Source organism: Galeopterus variegatus, unplaced genomic scaffold, assembly GCF_000696425.1.
Source record: "Galeopterus variegatus unplaced genomic scaffold, G_variegatus-3.0.2 Scaffold1104, whole genome shotgun sequence".
NCBI lineage: Eukaryota > Metazoa > Chordata > Mammalia > Dermoptera > Cynocephalidae > Galeopterus > Galeopterus variegatus.
Window position 1 is genome coordinate 360855 of NW_007727215.1, and position 16245 is coordinate 377099.

The 16245-nt window shown below is 37.1% G+C and overlaps 1 long non-coding RNA gene across 1 annotated transcript in view; it reads right to left on the minus strand.

The window, feature by feature from the left end:
• Positions 1 to 7324: 7324 nt before the first annotated feature.
• LOC103592181 overlaps positions 7325 to 16245 on the minus strand; it is a 65153-nt gene continuing 56232 nt past the window's right edge. Inside the window, exon 4 of the long non-coding RNA XR_550650.1 lies at positions 7325 to 7501. This is a non-coding gene — a long non-coding RNA (uncharacterized LOC103592181). The remainder of the gene's footprint in view (positions 7502 to 16245) is intronic.

Here is a 16245-nt window from a genome sequence, read left to right on the forward strand (position 1 = left end):
ACTAGCTTAGGGACAAATGGAGGGTGGGGAGAGATAAAGGAGCACAAAGGAGATAGTTCCTGTACCCAGCACCTTTTTCTCTTGCCTGGGGCTGAGTCCCTGTGAATGAGAAAAGTAGATGCTAAATGTTTTGGGTAAGTTTGGGAATCTGAGGTCAGAGAGTATTTGTACGGCACTTTCTTTTTGAGAAACTCCAGAGAGTTTTCAACTTTCTCAGAGCAGCCCCTTCCTGCCCCTCCCTCTTCCTTCCTGCCCAAGCCTGCTGAGGCAGCCAAAGGAGAAATGCAGCAGTGTGTGTTCAGGCAGAGAGGGCTGAGGGTTTGTCCCCACAGCCCACCCCACCCACAACATGTACAGCCTGGAAAAGTGCAGAAGAATGAAGAAAAGTTCTCTCCAGCTCCTGTGAATTGGGAAGAAGTGTCTGAGAGCAGACCTCAGCCCTGTAGTGGCCTCCCTGTCAGGCGGAGGAGGATGCAGATATTCACAAGCCTGTAGCTGGAGAGTAGGGGGATGCAGATACTCCTGCACATGCACTGAGACTCTGGGGGAGGACAGCAGGGACAGATGCCAGTGATCGTGGACCAGAAACTTCTCTCCCAGTGATGGCAGCACAATGCATGAGCTAGAGCTTAGGAGTCTTGCAGGATGTAGAGGGGCAGAGGGATTAAAGGAAGCCCTGATTTGGGGGAGTTCATACCAGAAACAACTGTGACAAGTTCCACTTATCTGTAATTGATCAGTCCAGGTTTCCTACTATTGGGTGAAATATGATCTTACATAGAAATTAAGGTTTTACTCCCCTAGCATGTGGTCTAAGAGACCAAACTAGTTACATTATTTTACAGTATTAATTATTTTTATTATTAATAAGTAGTAAAGCCACCCCACAGTGAAGCTCTGTTTCTGTTTCTATATTTTGTTTACCAACATCTGGCAGAATTCCTGTAATACTGATGTTCAACTCTCTAATTTTGGGCATTCAGTAAATATCCTCTTGTTTGGCTGTTCATCATCTTGTATTTTCTTCATGAGAATCCCCTTTGGGTGTCCCTTCACATTGGCCAGAAGGGGACATATGCTCTCCAGTCAAGGAGAATGAAGCATCAATAATTTCAACAGTGTTGTCTTACTGCACAACTCCAGGGGGCAACACTTACAATGTTGGCTATGTAAGTGATGCTTCTTTGAATTATGTAATGTAAATTCCATCTCTCACAGGCAGTCACTGTTTGATAATCTGGATATATTTCCTTCCATCCACTATTTTTGTATTCATATGATACTCTTTGTAAACATTATTATAATCCTTTCCTAATAATTTTAATAGAGAAGCTATAATTTATATAATCATTTCTTTATCTTTAGATAATTAGTATGTTTACATTATTTTGCTGTTAAAAAAATACAATGCAACATTCTCTCCTACAATTATTTCTTCACATGTTGAGTTGATGCTTTAGGATAAATTCCCAGAAATAGGTCAAAAGGTATGAACATTGCTAATACTTTTAATGCTCAGCTAAAAATTGTTTTCCAGGAATATTGTCCTGATTTACTCTCCCATTAACCATGTATTAGGGTGGCCTTTTCACTACAACATTACCAGTGTTGAGAAGTCTCGCTTATCAAATGGCAAACTGGCAGAGATTAAGGTAGTGGTTGAGGTGGAGATAGTAAAATTTTGTACATTTCAGAAGGAACAATTTGTCACTGTCCCTTCTGAAATGACATTAATGTGAACAAGGACATTATAAATATGCACACCATTTGAATTAGCAATTTCAATTAACAAAATTTTTTTGTAAGAATAAGTGGAGAGCATGTGTAAAATGAGAATTTAGAAATATTTATTATAATATTGCAAAATAGTAAGAAATAAGGGCAACTTAAATGAATAAGGATTATTGAATAAATTATAAAATACCTGTAAAACGGGATCTTATAAATCTACTAAATATGTTATGGAAATAGATTTAACATGAAATGTTACTGAGATATTAAGTAAAAAAATGTATATACCATATCAGTAAAAAATTTGTTTGAATTTTTAAAAAATGTATATCCATTAAAGAAAATATAGAAAGAGATACGCCAAAATGTTAACATTGGCTTTTTGGGCATTTTGTTTTGTTTTTCCCATTATGCTTTATTTTATAATTTTCAATAATGAACAAATGCTAATACATTGTTGAATTAAACTTCTCTAATAAAATGGCTTTATTTATCATTTACTTTTATATACTTTAACCAATCTTTTCTTTATTTACTAATGTATTGCTCTGTTTTTATTCTTAGAAATGCCTACTTTCAGTCCAGCTACTTGTCCATTTGAATAAAACTTAAGTAAATTTAAGGTCATTTAACAGTTTTACAAAATTGGTTCTTGTTTTCTGAGAACGTGTCATATGTGTCTATGTGTCCACATCTTTCACAACCCTGAGTAGTATTTTGCGGTTTCTTCACATTAGTCATTCATATTCATTGTAACTCTTTGTCGCTACCATTGTGAATGGCACCCTTTCCATTATCATTTCTACTTAGTTTTTGCTGTGATTATTCACTTTGTCACATTTCAATTAGTTATTTTTGTTTTTCAATGAATGTTTTAGATTTTCTAGGTGCATGATTTTATTATCTACAAGCTAATTTTGTTCCCTTTTCAGTGTTTACACCTTATTTCTTTTTCTTTCACAATAGCATTTATTACAATGCCATTTTCATGGACACTGGTTGATGCTACTGCATTGGTCAGTGACATCCATAATAGTTGTGTGTAACTGGAGGTATTAATTCTTCCAATTCATGAACATGGGATAGCTTTCCATTTATTTGTGTCTTCTTCAATTTTATTTTTCCATGAACATTTTATCATTTTTGGTGTAACATACTTACATTTATTCCTAAGTATTTTATTTATTTATTTTATTTCATAGCTACTATAAATGGATTGTTCTTTTGATTTCTTTGTTGTTAATATAGAGAAACACTACTGATTTTTGCATGTGGATTTTGTGTCCTGCAACTATCTTGAATTTGTTTTTCAGTTCTAACAGTTTTTCAGTGGATTCCACAGAGTTTTCTACATACTACATCATGTCATCAGTGTATGGTAAGTTTCACTCCTTTATTTCCTATTTTGATGTCTTTTATTTCTTTATCTTGCCTTATGTCTCTGATCACAACTTCCAATACTATGTCAAATAGAAGTGGCAAGAGTGGGCATCTTTGTCTTGTTCTGAATCTTAGAATAAAGGGTTCTGATTTTTCACCATCGGGTATAATGTGGACTGTGGGCTTATTATACATGACTTTTATTGTGTTGAAACTCATTTCTTCTATACCTAATTTACTGGGTTTTTTTGTTTTTTTTTTTTTAACATGAAAGTATACTGAATTTGGTCAAATGCTTTTCCTGCATCTAATGAGATGACTGTATGATTTTTGTCCTTTATTCTGTTAATGTGGTATATCACATTTATTTCTTTGTAAATGTTGAACCATCCTTGCATCCGGGAGATAAATTCTACTTGATCATGGTGAATGATCCTTTTAATGTATTGTTAAATTTGGTTTGTTAGCATTTTGTTGAGAATGTTTGCATCTGTGTTCATCAAGGATATTAGCCTTTCCATTTGCATGGAATATTTTGTCCATCCCTTCACTTTTAGTCTATATGTATCATTAAAAGTTAAGTGAGTCTTTTGTAGGCAGCATGTAGTTGGGTATTGTTTTTCTTACACATTCATTCACACTATGTCTTTGGAGAATTTAATCCACTTACATACAAGGTAATTATTAGCAGGTAAAGACTTAACTACAGTCATTTTGTTAATTGTTTTCTGGTTACTTTCTTTTTTCCTCTCTTGCTGTCTTCCTTTGTGGCTTAATGGTTTCCCGTAGTGGTATGTTTTCAATATCATTTTTATTTTTGTTTTGTGCATTTCCTATAGATTTCTTCTTTTTTTTTTTTTTTTGGTTACCATGAGGTTTACATACAGTACCTTACACATATAACAATCTATTTCTAGCTGATAACAGCTTAACTTTGATTCCATATAACACCTCTACACTTCTACTACATCCCCCCCACATTTTATGTTTTTGATGTATGAATTTACATTATTTTATAATATGTATCCCTTTACTATTTATTTTAGCTGTAATTGTTAGTAATAATTTTGTCCTTTAACCCTTGTAGTAGGACTAAAATTACTTTACACATTATTATAGTTCCAGAGTATTCTTAATATTCTCTGTATTACTTATACCATTAGGTTTTGTGCTTTTATACATTTTATGTTATTAATTAACAGCCTATTGTTTCAGTTTAAAGAAGTCCCTGTAGCAATTCCTATAAATCAGATCTAGTGGTGATGAACTCTCCTAGCTTTTGTCTGTATAGAAAATTTTTTATTTGTTTCTCATTTCTAAAAGACAGCTTTGCTAAGAAAAGCATCCTTGATTGGCAGGTTTTTTCCTCTTAGCATGTTGAAAATATCATACCACTCTCATCTGGACTATAGTGTTTCTGCTGAGAAGTCCACTGCTAGTCATATTGGGACTGCTTTGTACGTAATATGTTTTTTATCTCTGCTCTCAGAATTATTTCCTTGTTTTTGATTTTTGATCACTTAATTATTATATGTCTTGGTGAACTCTCCTTTCATTTGAATTTACCTGATGACATCTTCACCTTCTGTATCTGAATGTTAGCTCCTTTACTCAGATTAGGGAAGTTTTCATCCATTATTTCTTTAAATATGCTTTCTGGCTCTTTTTCTCTTTCCTCTTTTTCTGCTATGTCTGTTGTACATAGGTTAGGTCTCTTGATCGTGTCTCAATTCCCATAGGCTTTCTTCATTTTAAACAGTTTTTTTTTCCTTTTATTCCTCTAATTCAAATGTTCTTCAAATGTTCTGTCTTCAAGGTTACTGTAACTTTGAATGTTCTGTCTTCAAGCTCAGTGATTCTTTCTTCAGCTTGATCAAGCCCACTGTCAAAGCTTTCTGTTGCATTGTTCAGTTCAGTGATTGTATTCTTTATCTCTGGCATTTCTATTTTTTTTATATTATTTCTATTTCTTTGTCAAACTTCTTGTTTTATTTGTGTATTGTTTTCCAAATTTTGTTTAATATTTTATGCACATATTTTTGAACTTTTTTGATTAGGTTATTATCAAAAATTTTTCTGTCATTTCATAGATCTCCCTTTCTTCAGGGTTCTTTGTTGTAAATTCGTTAGTTTCTTTTGGAGGTATTATAATTTCCTAAGTCATTATAATCCTTGAGTCCTTGTGTTGGTGTTTGCACATTTGCAGAGACAGCTACCTTTTCCAGCTTTTATAGGAGTTCCTTGGCAGGGATAGATCTTCACTGGTTAGTCTAACTTAGGATTCTGAGTAGGCCAATTGATAATGACCCTGGGAAGGTAGATCTTGGCTTTCAGGTTCTGTAGATTACGGAGCTGCTCCCTTTGCCCTGAATTTGAGGTGGGGGGGGGGGTCAGCTGGGTAGGCTCTGCTATTTTGCAGGACCACTGGTTGAGATCTATCAGAATGAGTTGCTATGTGGACACTGTAATCATCTGTGATCTAGCTGGGCCACAGAGTATAACTTCTGGACCCTGGCCAGAAGTTACTGCTATTTGAGTTCAGCAGTTGAACAGGATTGCAGGAGGGGCTCTAAAATTAAGTGAATCAGGATGGGTGACCTAGCTGCTGTGCTCAGTAGAAATGCATAGTTGAGGTTTGCCTCCCTCCCTCAGTGGGATCTGAGGATGGGCTTTGAAGCCACAGGGAGTCATTATTAAATTCCCAAGTGTGACAGAACCAGTGCCTACTTATTGTCAAAATTTCCTGCAGTGGTTGTCTCCCTCCCTGTGCAGGGTCCCAGTTAGGGCCTGAAGGCTGGCTACCTAGGAATTCAAGCCAAGTAGTATTTCCTACCTTACCTGGAAGTGACCAGCTCAGTTTTGTGGGTGAGTTACACTGTTAGCTGGCACCTCTGATTGAGCACCACTGCTGGCAGATGCACTGAGCTTTCACCAAAATCTCTGTGCTGGTTTCTGTTTCACTTCCTTGCTTTGTTTTGTTCACCTCCTTGCTTTGCTTTGCTTTGTTTACCTGGCCTCAGGGTGGTTTAGCCATGTAATTTCCCCCTACAACCCCCATTTCCAGTGAGGTGAGAACAGAATGGACTTTCTGGGAAGTGTCCAGTAATGCTAGGAAAGCTGGATGTCCACCTCCTTTGTTCTCTTCTTCCACTGTGAAAACCATGGGCCCTGGGGAACTTGGAGCAGGGGAAGGGGCAATGAAGTCAAAGTGAGACCATATCTCTTATCCTTTTAATGTGGATTTTATTCAGTTCCATGAAACAAGCAGGTAACTTGGCTTATTTCCATGTTTGGGGGTTTTCACCAAAGTGCTTTTGTTCACTAATAGCTCTTTCTGGAGTTGGGGGGGAGTGAAGCCTGGGATCTCCTATGTCACCATCTTGCTCTAGCATTTTAAACATTTTTAGAATATTAATCAAAGCCGATTATTGTAATCAGCTTTGTTTTTATTCTTAGGAAAATGTATTTCCAACCTCAGCTAAAGTAATGTGTTGTATTTTTTTAATCATAAATTTAGCTGTGATTATGAGCTAAACAGTTTTTATTTCTCATATTTTATTGTTATTGTAAACTAAAACCTGACAGTTTGTTTATATTTACATATTTCCTTATATTTCACCATTGAGAAACATTAAATGGCTTTTTAAAACACAAAAAGTTTAAGAAGAGTTTTAAAAAATGTTAATTTATTACTCTTGTAAGTCCATCTAAACATAGAGCAACTCTCAGCCAGTTCTCTGCCTTGATATCTCCTTTCCCGGTCAAATCCAATTATGTCTCAGTTAATGTACGCTTCACTATTCAAAATGTGATCTGTTAACCAGCAGCATCAATATTTTCTGGAGGCTTTTGAAATGCAAATTTTCCAACCCCATCCAAGTACTTAATAAGAATCAACAATTTACGTTCTTCATTGGATTCATATGTACATTAAAGTTTGAGAAGTACTAGGCCAGGAATAATGATGATAAACACTTCCTATTTTTTTCTAATTTTTTTTGGTTGTTTTGATTTGTTGAACCCTATTTAAACTTGTCCTTGTGAGTAAAAACAACTATGATAATACTCTTCTGAACAGCCTGTAAAGAATTCTGTTTTCTTTGGCTGACTAGGGGCAAATGCAGCTGCATGATTGCAAATCAAAAAAATCAAGATAAAATTTTCCTGAAAAATTCAAAGGAGGAAAAAAAAATCACAGACAATTGCTTAAGTATTACCTGTCAAAACCAGATATATTTTTCAAGTGATAAGTTTCCTTCTTTTAATCCACCAGACCATATCAAAGAAAACATGGATTCCTTCACCTAAGCAATGACTACATCATAGGTTATGGATGACATTTTCTGCTGCCAGGACTTCTCTTTGGTGTGTTGAAGCAAAATACTTCAGTCTGTAAAAAAATTTCAAGGAGCCACTTTATTAGATTTGCAAACCAGGGAAAACTACCATTAAAAACAAGGGTGACATATGCCTACTTAAAGGAGGAAGGAGAAGAGTTTTTATAATCAAAAACAGGAAAGTTTGAGCACTAAACAGGATTTCATACTTTGTATAAAACATAACAGGTTAGTAATTGCTTTATTTTTCCAGGATAGCTTTCATCTACAACACAAGGTTAATTGCATTTACAGAACTGAGATAAATGGTTACATTTAGATTCTCATCTAAGCAATAGGTTTCTTGATTTTAATAAATTCCAGTGAAATGTTGGTTTGTTAGACCCAGAGGAGCAAGTCATTTTAAAGTTCAAACACAGAGTTACTTTTGTTCTCGCCTCAGTTCTTTTTGATCTCATTTCTTCTTCAGATGAAGGTGAGTGCTTTCAAAACTATTCTTTAAAAAATAGAAGTATTTTAACTAGAACAATTCAAAAAATAAATGACACTTTTGGCCACTTACACTAAACACATCTGGTGGAAAATAATAGCTTTAGCTTAAAGGAGCAGAGGAAAAAACTACCCCTAGAAATCAATGTTAATTAAACAATCTCTTTAAAACCTTGCAAGAATTTCACTATGTGCCTACCCGTAAACAGAATAACAGGGAGAAGAAAAGTCTTTCTTTTCCTATAAACCAGTGGAAATAATCACTATTCTTATTTAATCTATGAGAAGTAGATAAGTAAATGTCTGTAAAATAAAAACTTCCACTGATTGTTATATCTTTTCTAAGAGGAATTCTGGTGAACACTCTGGGAAGCTGGATTTTTGGTAGCTAATCAATCAATTTTTGGCAGATTAAGACGTTCACAAGTTTTTTGACATTTCTCTTTTTATTCCTTTAACACTGGAGAGTCAAATACCCCTCTCTTTGCAACTGGTGTAGCCTTTTAGCCAATACAATGCAGGCAAAATGACACCCTGTGACCTCCAGGGCTATGTGGGAAGAAACGTGCCTTGCCTCTCGGAACCCATGCTATCTAGATTCTTCCCATTGGGATGCCCTTCTCAGGACCCAGTGCCCATGCTATGAGAAGCCCAGGCCACATGAAGAGGTCTTATGCAAGTGCTCTGGTTGACAGCCCCAGCTGAGTGAGCCATTTTAGAAACCGAGTCTTCAGATGACTGGGGCTCCAGCCAATATCTGACTGCAACATTTTGACAGACCATAAGTAAGAACTCCCAGCTGAATTCTTGACTGCAAAATTATAGGAAAAGTAAAATGGTTGTATTAAGATGCTACATTTTGAGACAATTTCTTTTACAGCAATAGGTAAAATACCAACAAATGCCCACAATCCCTGTACCCATGGAGAGACTGTTTTCCTTTCTCTTGCTCCACATCTCCCATAGCATTGACTGTTTATCCAGCACTAATAACCATAACTTTGTCTGATCATAAATAACTTGATGATCTCAGATTGCTAAAATGCCATTTTTGTTTTCCAAAGCTTAATAGCCCAATTGAGTTGAAAGGCAGCAGAAATGAATTTAGAGAGCTTCGTTGCTGTTGGCAGGTTTGGGTTTGCAGAGTGAAGGCAATAGCTTTGGGTACCTGAACCCATAAAAGCCTAGGTACAAGAGTACATAAGAGTAATAGTATTGTCTAGGAGGTAAGCAAAAACAGATGAATGAGAGAATAAAAACATTGTTGGCTACTTTTGCAGAAGTCTTTTCTGAATATGACATTGTCCCACAACTTGTTCCAGAGCAAAAAAGTTTTCCCAAGAATTATAACAAAAAATCATTTTTGTGAAAGCAGGCTGACTATTTTCAGCTACTAAATTGTGTTGATCCTTTATGCATAGATGAAAGAATTTCTAATTTGAAATTAAAGTTTGTTGCTTGCATGGATACAGCTAGGAATTCTCGACTTAAATTATAACTGAATGAAAGGTCAGTAGTAAAGACCTTGAACATTTTGTGCCATTTCTTGCCAGACTATGTATTTATCCTTCCTGCTCCATCAAGCTGGCTTCATCTTTCTATTCTACTATCTAAATATAGGCTATACTAGAAGCTTACAATCTAAAACTCTTTCTTCTTTTGATCCTCTCCTAGGCCATGTTTGGGCATACTCAGATAGGGCGTAGGAATTCTGGGTTGACACCGTGTTGGAACAACAAAGAAGCATTCACTTGATCCCTGCTGGTTCAGGAGGAGCTCTGATCTTCTTCGGAGAGATGTGTCCCTCGTCCAGGAAACTCCTGCTGCTGCGTTCCCCAGGTGTGGCCCTGACAATAACTGCACTTTCCTGCAGGAGAAGGGTTAGTGACTTGAAGGGTCATGACTTGAAGTGATGTGCTGTAGTTACTAATTACTGGGAAATTGCAGCCTTTTGAAGAAAAGAAAAAAAGGATTAACCCAATTAAGACACCACCTTCATATCAGTGAATCAGAACTAGAATGGCAAAGAATAAACTCAAAATATAGGTGACAGGTATATTCAAAATGTAAAAAATCTTTATTTATAGTTCCCTAACTCACTTATTTTTTTATGCAAGAAGTAGTGTACTAGAATGATAAAACAATTCAATTATCTAAATCTGTTTTAATTTTCTGATACTGATAAATACTGCAACAGTCTTTAAACATTGTATTTTGTGTGGTCTCTGTGTTTCCAACTCACACTTCTCTGACATTTGGTGAAGTAGTGGGTATCACGCCACAAATGGGCAGCGTCGTTGATGATTTATACTCTGAAGAACAAGAATAATGCATTTTGCTTACACTTTAAGGATACAAGTACATTTGCCTCGTCTTAGGTTATTCACAGGCTGACTTCTGCTTATAGAATTCTATTGTTTTTTTTATTCCCGCCAGCTTTTCTAATTATTTTTTTGTAAGCACTCTTTTGTGCTTTTGTTTCTCATTGCTCACCAACCTCTCTATTCCTCAGTGCTTCCATGACTTTATCCTCCCTTTAGCATGTTCACAGAATGGATATCTCTGCCCAAAACAGGGTCTTCAGTAATCGGTTGCATCATTCACATTCCTTCACCCGGCCACCTCCTGTGTCAGTGAAGTTAAGTGGTGTCTTGATTCATGGAAACTGTGCTGTGCAAGGTGATTTGAACACATCTCCTGCCTTCCCACCACAAATTAGAAGCCCAGGATTACAGTTTGCTGCACACTAAACCACAAAAAGACTGAAGGAAAGGGAAGTAGGGGGCAATAACGTGTCCTGATTTTTTTAGTGCAAAGTTGAGGGTTGGAGTGGGAGAAGGACAAGAGTCTAAGAAGATGGGACAAACTTCATTGAGTTCATTTGTATTTCTGGTTTGTAGGGCTTCTCAAAATGCACCTTGCAATTGATTTAGACTTTCTGTAAACTTTCTTATTTGGGAACAAGATACAATAGGAGGCAGGGAAAGATTTCAGAAAAGATTATTATGTATGTTGTCAGACAGACCTAGTTTTAAGTCCTGCCTCTGCCACTTACTAACTTTGACCCTGGGCAAAAAACTTCTGTTTTTGGCTCTCTGCTTGCTTATGGGTCGTTACATTCACCCAACAGTCATACCCCCACCCCTAATTTTGTTTAGCTAATTTCAAGCTCTATTCTTTAGGAGTGGCAGAGCCTCTCCCTTGGCCTAAGCATCAGCCAGGCTTGGTCTAAAGAGATCGTGGTAATCACATGCCTCCTTCTGGAGACAGTTTTAGAGATGGACATGTTACCCATTTCTGAGCAATAAGACATTAAATAAATCAACCTAGCAGAATTATGAGGAAAACCTTCTTGCTCTTGAAGAGATACATTGGCAGAAATAGCCCCTTCTGCCAGCTCTCATCACTGCAGGAGGACGTGATTTATAGAACTGTGGCAGCCGTCTTGTGAGCAGGAAGGGTCAAGTTACAATAATCAAAGGCCACATGCCAAGGACAAGGACAGCAGAAGGAAGTGATGCCAATATGTTGGCCCCTGGGTACATCACACATTCCTGCATTAACACAGCTTGAGACGTTTCACTATGGGGAATGCTAAATTCTGTTTATTGGATCCATCAGTTGGATTAGGTTGCCTGTGGGATTTGACACCAAAAGCCTCTTAACAGCTTTATTGTTCTATTAAATGGGAATTCAAATGCTTATGTAAGGGGCTTTTGAGAAAGGAATATAAGACATGTGTAAAATTTTCACGCAGTGCTTTTCATATTTTGTGTGCCCAATAAATATCACTGTAATAATGAACATTAGTATTATTGTTATTATCTCCTAATGCTCCAAATGAATAAAGTTTGTACTAGGAAGGTTAAGTGACTTGCCCAAAGTCATACGATGAGCAAGTAGTAAAACAAGGAACAGGACTCGAGTTTCTAAACCCCCACAAGACAATATGCTTCTATCTCATTACAATGCCTTTTCCATCAGAGATGTATCTCTATAAAGTTACCATCACTTTCATAGGCTCTAGATTGTTTACAGAGTTTACTTTCCATTTTCTAAAACTTTGTGAGCTCTAGGTTTTCTACTGAATTTTTTTTTCTATTTTCTAAAAAAAAAAAAAAAAAAAGGATGGAGTATTTATAATTTGTTTTATTTTTCAGATGCTTACATTCATCTTCATGTTTTCTTCTGAGAAAGTGGTAAAACAAACAAACAAAAAAAACCTCCAAAACTCCATTTTAAGATCTGGAAAATTGAAAGTAAAAAAGAGAAAAAGAGTAAAGGTCATATACTTTTGTTTTTTTCATATTGTCTTCCTGGCTGTCAGCTCACTTCTTTCACTTTCTAGTTTTTTCTTTCAATGAGAGGATGGCCAGAAAACATGGAGATGTATCTGAAGGGCAGAGCTTGGAATATGGGAGGGTTGAGTCAAAGAATATCAGAAAATGCCTACCCCATGCTACTAGCCCATTTGCATCAATTTGCTAACTTCTCCACAAATTGAAGCAGCGGGTAATTTTTATTGCTCCTGGTGATGTCATGAACAATTTATTTCACATGGATTTTGTTTATAATAGATAGAGCTGCTTTGATTTTTATGTTTTATCCTGACCTTCTGGTTTCAGGACAAGACTGGTTTTTAAGTCTCACAGCATTTCCTAGCAGATTTGTGCTCAGCAAAGAAATGCAGCTTTCTTTGTCAACTTTATGTGTCATCGTGCAGTGAAAATCATGAGATGTGGCATTATTCTTTTGTAGAGTCATCTGCCAAAGAAGTAATGTTCTCTCATTAAAGTTTTAAAAATTACTTTAGAGACTTAGGGCATTGGCATTGCCTGAGAATTAGAGGCGATGGAAAAATACTGTTTCTCTTAGTTTATCAAGAGCTTATACAGTTACTCAAATAATTTAATGTGTGCTCATTTCGGTTCCCTGTGCTTTCGGATTCAGGGCGTTGGAAAAAACATAGAAATTGATTCATCAGTGCCCCATGCCAAGAAAACCATGGAAAGAATAAAATTCTCAGCAAAACAGAGAAGATCATATCCATTAATATTTGCACTGGTTTTGGTGATTGATTTTCTCAAATCTGCTCCATCCCAGGTGTCTAAGGTAACAACTGTAATGCCATGTTCCTTACCAATGGTTGGTCTAGGCATGGATGTGTGATGCATTTTCAGCAAATGAGGCAAGATGGGAAGTCAGCTGCAGGGGGATTCTGGGATGAATGAGACCTAGAGATGTTATCTTAGGCTGGGTCCCCTAAACAAAAGCCCAAGGTGTGGATGCTTGGGAAAAGTATATATCGAGAGTATACTATCTGGAAAAGAGGAGTGACAGAAGTGGAATAGAGTACAGGAAGAAGGGTAAGCAAAAATGTGTTCTTAGTTGGAGAACGGCTTCAGCCTGGTCCTGAAGGAAGCCCTGGGGCAATAATTGCACCATGGATTTGGTCTCATCTTGAGGCAAAGGGCTGATTTTTTGTGTGTGTCCCCTTGTTAATCAGTCATTAGCCATAGGTTGTCTCCCTCTTTTCCCTACCCTGAAAAGAAGGGGCATTACCTCACAGGCAAGGTGGCTTCTATTTGGCCAAATGTAATTCTCACAGTAATTTTGGAACAAGTGTGCTGGCCCAGTGAAGGGGATCTGGGCAGGGCACCAACGGCATCCCTTACTGATGTTATGTCTAAGCCTACTGTGAGTTTGAGGATGGTGTCCACACATACAAGAGTGCAGGTCCGACTAACCACAGAGAAATGGAGCCGGAGCCATGACACACTCAACATACTCTAGACTTCTTGTTCTAAGAGGTAAATCGTAGAAGTCACCCAGACTCAAGTCTTCTGTTTCTTGCCACCCAAATATTCTAATTGATGTACTACTCATAGGGAGGTGATATTTTATATGTCATTATTGTAATAGACACTCTGGGAAATAAAACATTCAAACAGCATAGACAGATATAAAATCAAAATATGTCATTTACGTGTCCCCCACCCATAATTATCTTCTCAGATAGTTAACTATTTTAATTCTAATGGTTTCCTCCATAATACTAAGTGATACACTTCTATTTCTATTTCTTTATCAACTCCAGATAGCATCTTTTGACTTCTTGTCCTAAGACATGAAAAATTTTGCTCACTTATATTACGTCCATTCCCCTGCTCTTCTGTCTAATATTTATTAGTAAATATTTTTTACTGTTTTAATTTTGTTGTGTTAGGACTTCAAAATAATTTACAACTCTTTTATGAATTCATCACCTCTAGATGGTTTCTGAGTCCCCAGATTTAAGGTGAGAGAATATGTGCCTCCGCACCCTCTTCTTGACCTTTCTCCCCTGGCTCAGAACTTTGCTTAGCTCTACCATTTTTGTGTTGTTAAGGTTTGTAACAGTTATATTTCCCAATGCTGCATTTCTCCATAAGCCTTGAAACAGACCTCGTTTAAGCCTAACACTCTAAGTCATCCCGAGGTGTGGGCTCCATAGCGCAGCATGTCATAACGGCAGCTAAGAAAAAAAGAAAGAAATAGGACACCCCCCAAAATGTTACAAACCAAGAATCTTCAATGGGCATGCCAAGTGTTCTCTTCATTTCTTTATCACATCAAGCACTTCCTTTCCTGGATATAGTCCAATAAATAAACTTTGCTCCTGTATGTCAATATTTCTGTCCTTGGGAGTCCAATACACAGATGAATGGCAGATAGGAGCAGGAAGAGTCACCCAGAGAGATCAATATCTCCTTGTTTTGATAATTTCAGGAATTCTTAGCACTTTTTTTAAATCTTAAACCTATTATCAATTTTAATCACAAAATAAAATATTTATTGCAAAATTACTTATTTATAAATGTTTTACTCATTGTATGTGTTCCTTGTTGCACTGTTACAACTCAAGGGCTGAAACATTGTAGCTGGAATGTTATTCCTTAATAACGTGGTAGATTCACACACAACTAGAAATACACAGAAAGAGTACTAACGAATCTGGGAACCAATAGTTCCCAGTTCTTCCACTTAAGCAGCTGTTCCTTAATTCATTTATTAAATACATATTGCATCTCTACTCTGTGCTAGGGACTTTCATGAGTGCTGGAGTATAGCATACGCACCCCAAATACATAGTTTAAGTTACATGTAGCAAGTATCAGTACAGTGGCTTACACAGGCTGCTATGGGAACATATAGAAAAGGCATCCACCCAAGCTCACATCACAGAGGTCAGGCAGGCCCCTACAAAGGTCTTCTACAATTTGGCAAACAAGTTAGCCAGACAAAGAAGAAGAGAAAGGCACCCTGGGAAAACAGAAGAGAATTAAAACATTCATTCTCCTCACACTAGGGGGAACCAGTGTAGTCATATTTTGGAAGATTCCCATAGTTTAGCTTCTTGGAGCAGAAAGTGTACAACAAAGAGCAAAGGGAGATGAGCTTGGAGAGGTAGGCAAGGGCCAGATCATGGAAGGCTCAGGAGCCGATCCAAAGAGCTTGGATGTTACACTGTAGTTGATTAGAAGCCACTAAAGGTTTTAAACAGGTCAAATATAACTTTTAGAGTCTTCCGTTGCAGAAAGGAGGATGGATTTAAGGGGAGATGACACAGAAGACATTTCATTGTCCAGGTTTGAAGTAATGAGGGACTAAACCAGGACATAGTAGGAGTAGTAAAGAGGGAGAGAGAGATTTGAGGAACAGTTAGGAAGTGAAATCATTAAAATCTGAGATTAATTATCATAGGGGTAAGTGAAAAAAGAGGAAACAAGTAACATCCCAAGGTTTCGAGCTTGGTGACTTCTGTGGCCACTGATGAGACAATGGCCTGAAAGAGATGGAGGTGACAAGTAGAAATTATAAGTTCAATTTGGGACATCCTGAGTCTGTGATATCTATGGGGCATTGAAGAAGAGATGGACAGAAAACATTTGGCTATAAAAATCTAAAGATCTGTGAGTATAAACTTAGGTTAGACATGCCTATTTGGTTGTTATCTGATCAGGCACTTTTTGTATATGTCGGGCAAAACTAGCTACAATTGTCCAGAAGGAATTATGTGACTGTGATAAACAGAATAATGCTCCCCCCAAAAGATGTCCATGCCATAATCCTTGGAACCTGTGACTATGTTACCTTACATGGAAAAGCAACTTTGCAGATGTGATTAAGGATCTTGAGATGGGAAGTAATCACCAGGGTCCTTATAAGAAGATGGCTGGAGGGTTAGAGTCCGGGAGGGAAATGTGATGACAGGTGTGTGTGTGTGTGTGTGTGTGTGTGTGTGTGTGTGTGTGTGTGTGTGTGTGTG